Source organism: Loxodonta africana, chromosome 4, assembly GCF_030014295.1.
Source record: "Loxodonta africana isolate mLoxAfr1 chromosome 4, mLoxAfr1.hap2, whole genome shotgun sequence".
In the NCBI taxonomy this organism is placed as follows: domain Eukaryota; kingdom Metazoa; phylum Chordata; class Mammalia; order Proboscidea; family Elephantidae; genus Loxodonta; species Loxodonta africana.
This window is the reverse complement of record NC_087345.1, coordinates 138408882-138423616: the sequence shown is the minus strand read 5'-3', so window position 1 is coordinate 138423616 and position 14735 is coordinate 138408882.

Here is a 14735-nt window from a genome sequence, read left to right as displayed (position 1 = left end):
AAAAAAAAAGCAGCTTTCCCTGAAATAAAGTACTCAAAAGAAATCTACCTCCAGAGAAAAGCTATTCTTTCTGGGGCAGTTGTGGGGTTCCCAGCCTCTCCCCAGCATGGGGAGGCCCTAGCAAAATGCCCTGCCCACCCTAACCAGAACTATACTGAGGGAGGTCTCATGGGGACAAAAATGGGAAACCCACTTCTCTTCTCTGTATGTACCAGCCCTTCCTTTATAACATAAATAAGCTGACAAATACGGGTCACCAGACATCTGAGGAAAACCACAGCATGGAAAATAAAGCCCAAGATAAACAAATGGATCAGCTAACTCTAAAGAAAGCCAAATTAATTCAGCAAGTAGTAGAAAACTTTATTTTTAAAGAGTTCTTATTAATATACTCAAAGAAATTGAAGAGATTATGGCATCAATAAAACAAGAATAACCAGCCGAGATAAAGGAGCAATCAGAGAATATGAAAGAGTTCCTAGGAATTAAACATATGAATGCAAATCTAGAATTTTAATCCCTCTTCCCTCCCTCAAGGAAAATGAACTCTGTAGAAAACGGACCTAGCTCTCTCGCTCTTACACTTCCTGAATTTATTTCCTCATGAAATCATGTTTGAACCTTCCAGCCCGGTTTCAATTGTACAACAGTTATGAAGGGAAAGATGGAATGTCCACATTTGTACGAAAGGGGTGGAAGTCGTAACCAATGAGTGACTCCCACGAAGAAAGAAAAATCTCATGAATAGAGTTCAGGCTGCACGACCTAGCAACCTTCCTTCCAATAACTAAGTTTTTATTAAAGAAGGTGAAAGATTTTTACACAAAACTGTGCAACCTATTCTACTCAAAAATAAAAACAGAAGAGACAACCATCCGAGTTCATTACCACGTTGGCCTGGGCATCTTTGGGATTGGATGCCTCTTTCTGCATAACTTCTATGGATGGCAGGCAGAGTATACTCTTGTAGCATGTTCGAAGCAGCTCTGATCTTTCTTCCGGCTGTAAGAGGGGCTTGAACTGCCTAAGATCCAGGGAGAAGCAGAAGTGTAACCAGTGAGTGGTGGCCAGGAATAACAGCTGAGGAAGGGAAGGTGAGAGGGTAGAGAGAGTGGAGGAAGAGGGGGAGGTGGGAGCAAGGAAGAGGGAAATACCAGAAGAAAAGGTAATTAGAAAAGGGAAGAAACAGAAAGAAGTGAAAAGGACCAGGAGGATGGAAAGAAAGGGACAAAGAGTAAGAAAGGAGGCACGGCTATCATAGGCAAGAGTGCCTAATATTTGGGCATGATATACTATTTTTGGTTCCCCAAAGGTTTGAAAAAATGTTGGGGCCAGTGATAGAGATGGAGGCATTTATTGAGGACAACCCTGAAAGCAGATGGAAGCCTGGGACCACAGTGACAAGTACTGGTGAAGCAGGAAAGGCAGTTTCTGCCAGGTGCTCCAAAAATGCCACCCAACAAAGCTTGACCACAGGAAGTGGCAGACATTGTCCAATAGATGTCCACTACTTCCTGGGGACCCCTACTCTATAGGCAGAAGTAAAAGAGGTAGGAAGGGACTAGGGAATAAAGGGTGAAATAAAGCCAGAGCAAGAAAGATAGAGTAGATGCCCGATTGTTACTTGAAATCAGTGACGATGTTCATTGCCTTCTGCCTAATAGGGCTGGAGATGGAGTTCAATGGCTCCTCGCTGATCAGGGCCTGTGACCCCCCACCCCAGAGACCAAGAGGATCATGAATTTGTTTTTTCCTTGCCTTCCTTCCCCTCCTGCCACCCCAGGCCATATTCACAACAAGGTAGCTTGTAGAATCTTCAGGGATTTCCAAAGACTGGACTCTTAAGGACAGCACCTCTCTCCTATTCCCAACCATACCTGCCCCACAGCACTCACCCCTACCTTGAGGACAGGAAAGGGAAAACTAAGGTAGGAAACAGAAACTGGAACATCTGGACTTCTGTCCTCCAGGCCTAGCCTAGGAGCCCTCAAATGGTTTCAGTGATAACCCATCCTCCCTCATCTCTTCATCTATCCCTCCATCCTCCTCAGTGTTACTTACTGTCATGAAGATTACAATTTCTACTTTCTGGGGTAACTGGTATTGCCTGGTGATAGACAGGTTGCTCAGGATCTGTGTCAGCTTGCCCAGTGAGTTCAGGTAATCCAGCTTCAGGTCCTTATCCTGAACCAACAAGTATGCTCAGAGACCTCCCAGGGTAGCAATAACCCTGGAGCCAAGGAAACCTACCTACACAAGATCTGGGGAGTGGGAGCTGAGCATCCTATAACCTTTCCTAGGTTGAGTTCCTGCACCTTCCAACTGAGGGCAGCTAATGAAGGGGAAAGCCTGTGGTATCTGTGAAGGGGGAAGGTCACCAACCCCATTCTTGGCCTCCCTCTTCATATAACTCTTGAATTAGGCTATGTCTAGCTTCTTTGTCTCTCAAGATATTGTCTTTCCACTGACTAAGTTCTATCTAAGGATGTATAGTTGGGTGGTAGGTTGGTAAATGGACAGAGAATGGAAGTGCTTGTTCTCCTTACCCTATGGACACCCATGTGTTGGGGATACTTGTCAGATGGGCCATCCCTGGGCAAATAGCAAAGGCAGAAATGTTGTTTGAGGTTCCCTGTACCTCCCCTGGAGTCCCTGGGTGGCGCAAATGGTTAAGCGCCTGACTACTAGCTGAAAAATTGGCAGTTTGTGCCCACCCACAGTCTCCCTGGAAGACAGGCCTGGCAATCTGCTTCCTAGAGGTCACAGTCTTGAAAACCCTATGGAGCAGTTCTACTCTGCACACATGGGGTCATTATGAATTAGAATCAATTTAATGATTTTTTTTAACAACAGCTACCTCCCCTGGCTGTTTTATCTCCCTTTATAGGAAAGGGCAGTAAAGAACCCAAAGATACTTCACAAAGCATGTTAAAAGGGAGGAAGACACTTTTCAGCAAACCTAAAATTACTGCTGTCTCCTCTGGCCAGTTTGAGTTTCATATTATCAGGATTAAGCAGCAGGGTTGAAATGGAGGCGAGGGAGTTAATGGTGGGTCCCCACCCCCTGAGTCCATTCAAGGCCTGCACTTCTTCCTGTGAGGGGAAGAGAGGAGGAGTGCAGGGGTGGGGTGCTGGAGAAGCAGCGTAAGTAGGAAGTACCTTTTCCACAACGCAGTTGCGGTAGTGTTGCAGGACTAAGGTCAGGATGGCATCTAAATGTGTGAAGATGGATGCCTTTGTCTCTAAAATAATCTTGCTATAGCTTAAGTAGATGGTGTTACAGACCAGCCCCCATTCCCTTTGCTGATGCTCCTGTAGGAAGAAGGGGGAAACTTGCCTTCTTTTCCTCACCGTATCCTCTTTGCCTGATAGGGAAACTGAGGTTCACAGAGGAAAAGATAGCCTAGAGGATATGGAAGGGAAGATGGGGCTATGGAACAGTGAACAGCTGGCATAGTAGAGCTGTGACGGGGGGAGGGAGGGAACTGGTGATGCCAAGGCCTGAAGCAGCGACATGAGGGAGTAAGGGAAAGGAAGGGGGCCTTGAAACTTCCCCAGGGTTGATCAGAGGGCAAGAGGAGGCGTTACAGATGAGTCATAAGGCCTCAGAAAAATGGGGAGGTTGCAGTGATGGGGATGCCTTGGAAGGCTTTGTGTGGGAGACTGACACAGCCCTCAGGAATGCCATCACCTTCATCAGCTTGAGGATGGATGATGTGTGCTTGTTGGTGAGTATAGTACCATACTCTTGCAGTTCATCCAGGGTTATCGTCAGATGTCTCAGGGACACGATACTGAGTGCCACAGCAATGCCCTGGAACAGGGAGAGCCCCAACCCCATGCCATTGCTCAGAGAGAGCCAATCACCTGCTATGCACCCCTCTCCTGGAACCAGGGATTTAGAGAGAGGAACAGAGAGAAAAGGGATATTTGGTCCCCCAGACCTGAACTGTTTAAAATCCACACGGAGAACCAAACATCCTTCCAAAAAGTAATTTAAGAAGAAAATTAATCCAGATAATGAAAAATTAGAGTCACAAAACTACAAAATTCTTGGGATTATCAAATCCTACATTGTAAAATAGAGAATGCCTATATGCACTAGGAGTTCAGAGAAGGATTGTTCTGAGGTGGGAATGGCAAGGAAGAACAAATTCAAGGCACATACGGACAGGATTCGGTGGCTAATGAGAGAGGAGAGGAGACGGGAAAGAGGGAAGATGTACAGACACTGCCCATAGCTCTAGTGTAGAAGAACAGGTCTAGTCTCACCAAAATGGACAAGTTGAAAAGGGAGACTGTCTGAGGCTGCGGAGAGGGGAAGGGTGGGTCCCTGGATGTGCTATATGTGGTATAATGGCAGGACAACTCACTTAGTCATCTAGTGCTGCTGTAAAAAAAAAACAGAAATACTGCAAGTGGATGGCTTTAACGAATGGAAGTTTATTCTCTCACAGTCTAGGAGGCTAGAAGTCCTAATTCAGGGCACCAGCTCTAGGAGAAGCCCTTCTCTGTTTGTCAGCTCTGGGGGAAGGTCCTTGTCATCAATCTTTCCCCAGGTCTAGGAGCTTCTCAGTGCAGGGATCCCAGGTCCAAAGGATATACTCCTCTCCTGGCTCTTCATTCTTGGTAGTAGGAGGTCCCACTCCTCTCTGCTCACTTTTCTCTTTTATATCTCAAAAGAGATTGACTCAAGATACAACCTAATTCTGTAGTTTGAGTCCTGCCTCATTAAGATAACTGCTATTATCTAATCCTGCCTCATTAACATCACAGAGGTTAGAATTTACAACACATAGATAATCGCATCAGATCACAAAATGGTAGACAACCACAAAATACAGGGAATCATGGCCTAGGTAAATTGATACCAATTTTGGGGGGATACAATTCAATCTATAACAACTAAGTAGAAATGTTGGCAGTTTGCTGATGAGCCTGAATTTGGGGGCTAAGAGTGTAGATCTTGGAATCAACAGCCTAGTGGGAGCTGGAAGAGCAAAGAGAAGCTTGAGGATTCTATAGGCCCTGCCAGGAACAGTCTTTAGCTTAAATCCCTTCACTTAATAGTAGGCTCTCCTGACTTAAATGTTTGTCAGCCAAACCAATCCCTAGAGCTCGCTCAACAAGGAAAACTGGGCACAGAGGTAAAGGAACACCCAAAACAGAGATGCAGGGGCCAACAGTTTGCCAACCAGCTCCTTTGCAATCATTCCTGAAGGAGGGGCCGCCATTAAGATGGTTTGCAGCAAAAGGAGGCAGAGTAGAGTGGAACTGGGGACAGTTCCTCAAGAAGGGATGAAGGATTAATGGGACTTGTACACTCTTGGCCTGCAAATAGATAAAGGTAAATTTTTGCCTAGCTAAAAAGCAGGGGGAGTTCTTCAGAAGGGAGTTCTACTCTGTCCCTCTTCTCATGCCCTCCCTTAGCCATGGGCTTCCACTCATCATGGTCATCATCATCATCATAACTTACCCATACTAGTGCTTAATTTGTGCCAGCCTTACACATTTTTTTTTTTTCACACATATTATCTCATTGATCCTTACACTATAGCTTTGAGGTTGATATTATCATCCACATTTTACAGACAGGGAAAATACAACAGTCCTCAAATCTAGATCTCCACCCCATGTATGAGTCCTAGATCCACATGGTACTGGACATCTCCACTTGCTCCCCCAGAAGCAGCTCAAACTCTCCATGTCCAAAGTCGAATGCATCATCTTACTCTTCCCTTTCCCCATAGATTCCCCATCTCAGCAAAGAGTATGATTATCCTAACTGAGCACACCAGACCCAGGAACCATCCTCTATGTCCTTCCTCATTATCTTCCTTCCCATATCCAGTCTGTCCCCAGGTGCTGGCAGAGGGGTTGCTCTCATAGAACTCTGCATTCCAGTCAAACCAGACCACTGACTGTTTTCAAGACATGCCCCCAAAGTTCTTCCTCCTGCATCTTGGCTCAGAATGTTATGTCAAGTTGGAGTACTTGCTCCTCCCCTTCTCCTAAGCTAGCACCAACTACCTCAAGTCCCAACCACCCCAAGCACCCACTATGTGTCTCAGTGTCCACTCATGTAGCCTTTAGTAAGATTATTTTGTCTACTTAACTATTTTCTTCCTGTATGTGTTTTATCTCCCCAGTGATACTGTCTGTAACTTGAGCCCAAGGGGAAAGTTTTTTTTTTATTTACTTGGTGTTAAGGATCGACTTGTATCCCCCCAAAATATGTGACAACTTGGCTAGGCCATGATTCCCAGTATTGTGTGTTTGTCCTCCATTTTGTGATTTGATGTAAGTATCCTATGTGTTATAAATCCTAACTTTTATGATGTTAATGGAGTCCTGGCGGCGCAGGAGTTAAGAGTTTGGCTGCTAACTAAAAGGTCAGCAGTTTGAATCCACTAACCGCTCCTTGGAAACCCTATGGGCCAGTTGTACTCTGTCTATAGGGTCACTATGAGTCGAAATCAGCTCAAAGGCAATGGGGTTTTTTTTTTCATGATGTTAATGAGGCAGGATTAGAGGCAATTATGTTAATGAGGCAGGATATAGTCTACAGGATTAGGTTGTATCTTGAGTCAATCTCTTGAAATAAAGAAGAGAGACGCAAGCAGGGAGAGAGAAGGACCTCATTACGACCAAACAAGAAGAGCCAGGAATGGAGCACGCTGAGAAACTCCTAGACCCAAGGGAAGATTGATTGATGACAAGGACCTTCCCCTAGACCCAACAGGGAGGCAACATCTTCCCCTGGAGCTAGTGCCCTGAATTCAGACTTCTAGCCTCCTAGGCTGTGAGAGAATAAATTTCTGTTTGTTAAAGCCATCCACTTGTGGGATTTCTGTATAGCAGCACTAGGTAACTAAGACCCTTGGGCTTAGTAAACACTTGATGGTGGCCATGGTGCGGATAGATGCTGTGAGAATCTGGCAGAAGAGGGGCTCAGAGTGGGAAAGCATGAGGACATTGACACCAACTCCACCAGTAATCGACACTTAGAGAACCCTTATGTGCCAGGCATTGTTCTACCAAAAATACATAACCTGGATCTAATCATGAGGAAACTTGAGTCCAAGCAAATATGAGGGACATTCTACAAAATAAATGGTTTGTGCTCTTTTAAAATGTCAAGATCATGAATGATAAAAGACTGAGGAATTGTCCCAGATTAAAGGATATTCAAGAGAAATGACAACTAAATGGACTGTTTGATCCTGAATTAGATCCCTGGACCAGAAAAAAAAAATTTTTTTTTCTTTTGCTGTAAAGAGCATTGGTGAAACAACTGGTGGATTTTGAAGGACAATGTGAATTTCCTGATTCTGACCATTGTACTGTTGTCATGTAAGAGAACATCCTTATTTTTAGGAAATGCACGCTGAAGTATTCAGGGGTAAATGGGCATCATGGCTGTAATTTCCCAAAATGATTCAGAAAATACCATCACAATATGTATATACATGGAGAGAATGGAAAAGCAAGCTGGGCGAAATGTTAACATTTTTGGAATGTGGGAGAAGGGTATACAGAAATTCTTTATACATTTTTCTGATAGGGGTATACAACTCTTCTTTAAGTGTGAAAATATTTCAAAATAAAAAGGTTTTAAGAGAGCATCCTCTGAGATAGGTACCATAGCCTCATTCTACAGAAGAGGGAACTGAGGCACAGGAAGAAATGTTCAGTAGCTTGCCCAGGACACACACCTGTTAGGTGGCAGAGCTAGGATTCAAACCCTGGTGGTCTAGCTTGAAAGGTCCAAGCTTTTCCCCACCTTGCTATCCTGTCTCTCCAACTAATCTCCCTTCCCCCACTTTGCTAGGGCCCTCAGCCTCACCTCCCTATCCAGCAGCTCCTCGTGGGCAGTTTTTAGGATGGAGGAGAGCATTGTCTTCACCAGTTTTGGACTCCTCGAGGTCCGCAGGGTGAAGCCGAAGAATTTATATAGGAAGGCCTACGAGAAGTAGAAGGAGACCTGATGGCGCAACAGTTAAGCACGGGGCTGCTAACCGAAAAGTCAGCAGTTCAGACCCACCCAGTGGCTCTGTGGGAGAAAGACCTGACAATCTGCTTCCATAAAGATTACAGCCAAGAAAACCCTATGGAGTAGCTCTACTCTGTAACACACAGGGTCGCTATGAGTCTTAATAGACTCGACAGTACCCAACAAACAGAGGGGTAGGAACCAGGGCCACGTGCAGCTTGTAATGAGGTTAGGGCAGTCTCGGGGATGGCCATTTCAGAGACTAGTTCTGTAATGTAAATCCCAACTCTTGCATCCTCCACACTGGCTTCTTGGTCTCTGGGCATTCTGACAAGACGACGATCCCACAGGGCTGGGGTTCAAGCTAATGGGAAGAGAAAGCTGCGTTTCTAAACTTCTCAGCCTCTTAGGGTACGGATCATCCTTTAGAAACTTTCCCTGATGCACATCCTTCCCACTCTCACCTAGGACATAAAAACTGTTCCTTAAATTTGCTTAAGCTTTATGGTTGGAAAAGTACTTTTATATAATCTTCATCATCACACCCTCCTCTGAATTTCAATGGCCTTTATTCTCATTTGGAGTCCCTGGGAGGGGCAGTTAAGCACTTGGCTGCCAACAAAAAGGTTGTCAGTTCTAGTCCAACCAGAGGCACTTCAGAAGAAAGGCCTGGCAATCTACTTCTGAAAATTTAGCCATTGTAAACCCTATGGAGCACAGTTCTACCAGGACACACATGGGGTCGCTGTGAGTCAGAATTGATTTCATGGCAACTGATTTTATCCTCGCTAACTACACATTGCACTGTCTAGCTTGTAATACCCGGATTTATGTACTCATCCACTATCTCACCTCAGGGTCTTTGCGTTTCCTACTTTCCCTGTATGGTACACTCTTCCCCCAATGCTTCAAAAAGCTGCCTCATTCTCTTCTTTCAGATCTTGGCTCAAATATCACCTCCTCAGGGAGCCTCCCTGACCTCCTAAGTTCTCTCTAGCCAGCTCTCACCATCCTGTTTCTTTCCTTCAGAGCCTCATCACCATCACTAATGATCTTGTCCATGTATTTCTTTGGTTAGTTACTCTCTCCAACCCCACATCTTCATCCAGAATAAAGCCCTGGAGCAGTGTCTACCTTGTTCCTCACTCTGCCCCCAGTGCCTAGCACAGTGCCCGACACAGTAGGCGAACTGTTAAATACCTGCTGTTGAATGTCTTATCTGGATTCAATTCACCCCCAAAACCCTCTTTTTATGGGCACCTTTGGCCCCTAGGTGGCACAAGCAGTTAAGCGTTTGGCTACTACCCAGAGGTGCCTCAGAAGAAGGGCCTGACAGTTCGGTTCTGATAAATTCAGCCACTGAAAATCCTACGGAGCACAGCTCTACTTCGACATTTGGAGGGGGAAGGGGGTCTCCGTGAGTTCGAATCAACTTGATGGCAAACTGGTTTTTTGTTTTCTTTGTTTTATGGCTACTTTGTGCCACCTTATCAGATGCTGTTGGTGCCCTGCCAAGATCCAAAAGTCCTTTCCCTTTTACTAGCTGGAGGCACTAGTATGTCCCCATCGTCAGCCTTCTCCAGACCACTGTCTTTGGGTAATTGGGGCCTCCCTGCCTGGCTCTGCCTGGGAGTTAGAATCTTCTCTCTCACCTCCCCTCCCCACAGCAACCATGGAAGCCTGGAGCCAAACAAAGACAGACAGGTGTGTGTATGGGGTGTAGGTACAAAAGCCCCCTCTCTCCTGCCTCAAAGCAGCATAGACACTGCAGTACAGTTTACACCCAGGGCTCCCATGGGACCAGGCTGAGGCCAGCTTTCCCCAGAAACCCCTTCCTCCCTGAGCTTCGCCCCTTCCCTCTCCTGCTTCCTCTGGCACTACAGCTTCTCCTGACAGTGCTTGCACAAGACCCCCCACCTCAGCCTCCGCTTCTAGGAAACCCAGCCTAAGCACCCACTTCTCTGCCTAGCTGGCAAATTACTACTCACATTTCCAGACTTGTTCACGCCTCTCTAGGGTAGCTAAGTGTCCCAGTTTTCACACGACTGAGGGGTTTCCCAGGAGGCGAGACTTTCAGTGCTAAAACCAGGATGCTCCTGGGCAAACCAAAATGAATGACCACCTGACCTCTGAGAAAGCGTCTCTGTCTCGCCCCAACATGCCAAGTGGATAGGCCCTCTGCACTCCCAAGAGTATGGTGCGCATTTCTACCATGACACATCACACTTATTATAATTGCCCGTTTACTTGTCTATTCACTGGAGCAGACGGTGTTTTCCTGAAGGCAGGGACTGTGTCTTTTGTACCAGTTCTTTGAATCTAGGATAGTGCTGATGTACTGTAGGCACTTAGTCCATAGTTTTAATAACTGAATTAGTGAGGCCAGAATTCCTGCTTGCCTCGCTTTTGTATACCCAAGGTACCATCCTCAAAGATTTTCACATTGAAGATCAAAAACCCTGTTTTCATCAAGTTGATTCTGACACCCATTGACCTATAGGACACAGTAGAACTGCCCCATAAGGTTTCCAAGGAGTGGCTGGTAGATTGGAACTACTGACCTGGTTAGCACCCAGGTTCTTAACCACTGTCCACCAGGGCTCCTTGCATATAGAGATGCTTCATAAATACTTGCGAATAATTAGAGAGCAAACAATCACTCTTGAAAATTAGGTCCCTTTCCTGGAGAACCCCTAAGGCTAAATAAAGCACTGCCGAATGACAAGAAAATAGGATTAGAAATCAAGAAACCCAGATTCTAGTGTCAGTTCTACTGATAATTTGCTTAAGACTCTAAACCCTTCTGGATTCTGTTTCTTCATCTGCAAAGTAGGAATAGTAACAACTATCAGGTTGTTTAGCCCTTTGAATTTACAAAGCGCTTTCGTGGGTACCCTTTTGTGTGATCCTCGTCAACTCCCCTACGATGCAGAAGTTCTTGTTGCCACTTCCTGAGTGAGGAAACAGAAATCTCAGGGAGGTTAAGACACTTGACCTGGATTCCGCTAGGAGCAAATGGAAAAGCCAGGGTGGGAGCCAAGGCCTACACCACCCAAATCTTGAACCCTGTACAGGAAGGGGCCACATCTTACTCAGCTCTGATCCCAACACCAAGCACAGTCCCTAAACCATCATATAAAAACCAGCTGCTGTCGAGTAGATTTTGACTCATATGATGACCCCTTGTGTGTCAGAGTAGAACTGTGCTCCATAGGGTTTTCAATGGCTGATTCTTCGAAACTAGATTGCCAGGCCTTTCTTGTGAGGTGCCTCTGGGTGGACTCAAGCCTTCAAACTTTTGGTTAGCAACTGAACACATGCCCTCAAATATTATTTAAATTAACTTTCTTAAATCTGTCACTAACATCAATAATCCTTCCACAACACCCAGGTACCAGCTCTGTTCTATAACAGAATAGCTGGGCGGTTCAATTAAAACAACAGACAGCAAAATGCTTGATAAAACCTAAAATATTAAGTAATTGTAAGACACTATTGATATTGTTGTTCCTGGGCAACCACACACCTCAATTCCCCAGGGCCCAGGAAGGCTAGTTTGCTCTTGCCTCCTAGGCCTGCACTCCGTATTTCTACAACCCTTTCCCATTAGGCTCCTCCACCTCCACCCTGCACCTCAACCTCCCCTTTGCAACCACCACCCCTGGCCACACACAGACATACTTTCACTTCGTCATCATTGCTCATGTAATTTATCTTGTCCAAGATGTCTTTGATAAGTTGTTCCAGCCAGTTGTCATCATTGATGGCCATTAGTGACTGACTTAAAAACTGAATGAGAAGAAAAGGACTATAAGGAACAGTGAAAGGGCGAACTTATTTTACTGTGTAAACTTTCACTGAAAATACAAGAAAATATATATATTTTTTAAAAAGTGGAAGGGCTTTTCTATCCAGTGGAACCAGGATAAGAAGGAAGCAAGAGACCAGACTTAATGGCCTGACTGAGACTAGAAGCACCCCAGTGGTCATGATCCCCAGACATTCTGTTGGCCCAAGACAGGAACATTCCCAAAGCCAACTCTTCAGACAGGGATTGGACCGGACAATGGGCTAGAAAATGATACTGGTGAAGAATGAGTTTCTTGGATCAAGTAGATACATGAGACCATGTTGGCATCTTCTGTCTGGAGGGGAGATGAGACGGCAGAGGGGGTCAGAAGCTGGCCAAATGGACACGAAAAGAGAGAGTGGAGGGAAAGAATGAGCTGTCTCATTGCTATATACTCATTAGGAGTATATAGCAAGGTATATATAAATTTTTGCATGAGAGACTGACTTGGTTTGTAAACTTTCACTTAAAGCACAATAAATTTAAAAAAAAAAAGAATTTTGAGACTTCCACTAATTAACCCATATGAGGCCATAAGTAGATTTCCAGACCTAAGCATCACAGAAATAATTTGATCTAGAAAAAAAAAGAGGAAGCAAGATCCAGGGGACATGGTCTGTAAATACGCAGAAAGCTCTCGAGACATGGGAAAGAGTTGAGATACATGAATGGAGGTTGATCAGGACTAGAGAATGACAATGCAGTGACAATGACAGTAATACAACTAAATGTGTGAGCCCTGTCCGGTTTACAAGGTACTGTCCCATCTTACCCTATTTAATTCTATGAAATAGGCATTTTCATTCCCATTTTACAGATGAAGAAGTTAAGGCCTGGGAAGGCTAAATTACTTACCCAAGGACATACAGCTAGAGCTTTTTTCCCTTACTCACCCTGAGGGTAGGGCTTTGCGGGTGTGAAAGATGGGTGATGGCTTAGAATATAGCCAGAGACTCTGATTAGGGACCAGAAGTCAAGGGTGCCTCAGAGAAGTTTCCTTGGTCATGGAGTTCCCTTGATCCTGGCCTGGTCTCTGATGTGAGGGGGAGCCCTGTTGGGTGGAGTGAGGTACTTCTTGGGAAGCACTCACCCGAAGCAGTCTGGCCTCCCACTCCTTCTGATTCAGGTTCTTCTCATTGTGACCTGGGAAAGAGGAGAGAGCATGGGGCCCCGCCAAGCCAGAAAGCCCCAGCCAGGGAAGAAAAACAATATTTGAACACTATGCCAGGGGCTGTGGATCCATCATCTCATTTAATTCTTACAACCATCTTACAAGATAACTATTTTACACTCTACATGGGCTCTAAGAGATAAGCGACTTTTCAGAGGTCAAACACACATAGCTGGTCAGTGTCAGAACAAGGAATCAAACTGCAGCTTGTCAGGCTCCAGAGCCCATGGTGCAGAACATGGCCCAAATAAGCAGAGACAAATGGTATTTCAGAAGGACAGAGAGGCTGGTCCCAGTTTTCCTCACCCCAAAAGGCTTCATTCTACACCTCGGGACTCCAACTCTTCTGGATTCTGCCCCATTTTCCCAGCTCCATTCCTCCCCTTTCAGCCGATTCCTCACCATCCAGGACCCGCAACATCTGGGGGATCTCCTTCATCCATAGCTGGCCCACATTTGAGTAGATAACGGGGTGCAGGGAGGTGATAGGATGTAGGGCATGCAGGACTCTTAGGGAGCTTTCACCAAGACCCCCTTCTTTGTAGGGCTTCACGGAAAACAACTGAGGAACAAGAGAAGCGAGCAGAGAAAAGGAGGCAGAGAAAGGATTTAAGGGAAGAAAATCAGAACAAACCCACAGAATGACAGAGCTGAAGCTTAGACCCTCCCTGTTCTCTCCCACCTGTTGAACTCCTACATCTGCTCCAAGATGCCCTTGAAACGCCACCTCCTCTGTGATGCCTTCCATGACTCTGGAGGCCAAGTTAGCCTATTGCTCTTCTAAGATCCCACTGCATCCTGTATATTCTTCTATTGGTACATTTATTACTGAATTATGGGTGGTTATTCCCATTTTTGTCTCCCCAACAAAAACTGTGAACACCTCAAGGGTAGGACTACACCTTGTCTGTCCTTCAAGTGTTCGTAATGTCTAGCACAGTGCTGGACAAAGAGAGAAATTCAAAATAAACTTGCTAAGAAAATGAGGTCCAGAAAGACATGGTGACAGAGAGAATTCACACTGAAGCCACATAGGAGACAGGCCAGGCCCTCCCCAAGCTCATTGCTTCCCCATGTTCCAGACCCCACCCCTAGGCTTTCAGTTTCTTCCTCCCTCTTTGGCCCAGATCACCTCTTCCTAGGGACCCCATGATCCTTGGCCCTACCTCCTCATTCCAGGTCCAGCATATGCCAGGAATAAAGTAGTATTCAACTATTTGTGGAGCAATCAATTGGATGGATGGATGAAAGGATGAGTGGATAGACAGAGGCACAGTGCTGAGCCCAGCATCACTTACCACAAGATAGGTTAGGAGTTTCTGTGGGGAGATGAACTGGGTGGCTAAGTGAAAGAGAGGATAAGAGAAGACGACAGAGTCAGTGCAAGCTTTCGGTGCCCAACCTCCAGCTCCCACCAGAAGTCCATCATCAGTACTGCAGAGAACAAGCCAAAGCAAACCAGAGAGGGAGCGCCCATGCAATGGGGGTTGTGACATTTTGATTCAGTCTAAAAAAAACAAACCATTACATTTTCAGCTTTAAAAAAATTCAAAATTACCAAAGAATGTGCTGAGTACACATCTTCTCCCTATCCTTGACCTCCACTGGGGTTAGAGGTCAGGGGTGGGGCTGTATACAGTGAGGCTGAAATTTGGAGCCCAGGAGAGGCAAAGGATCAGCAATGCCTGTGTATCCACGACTTTGTCATTAACAGCAATGTT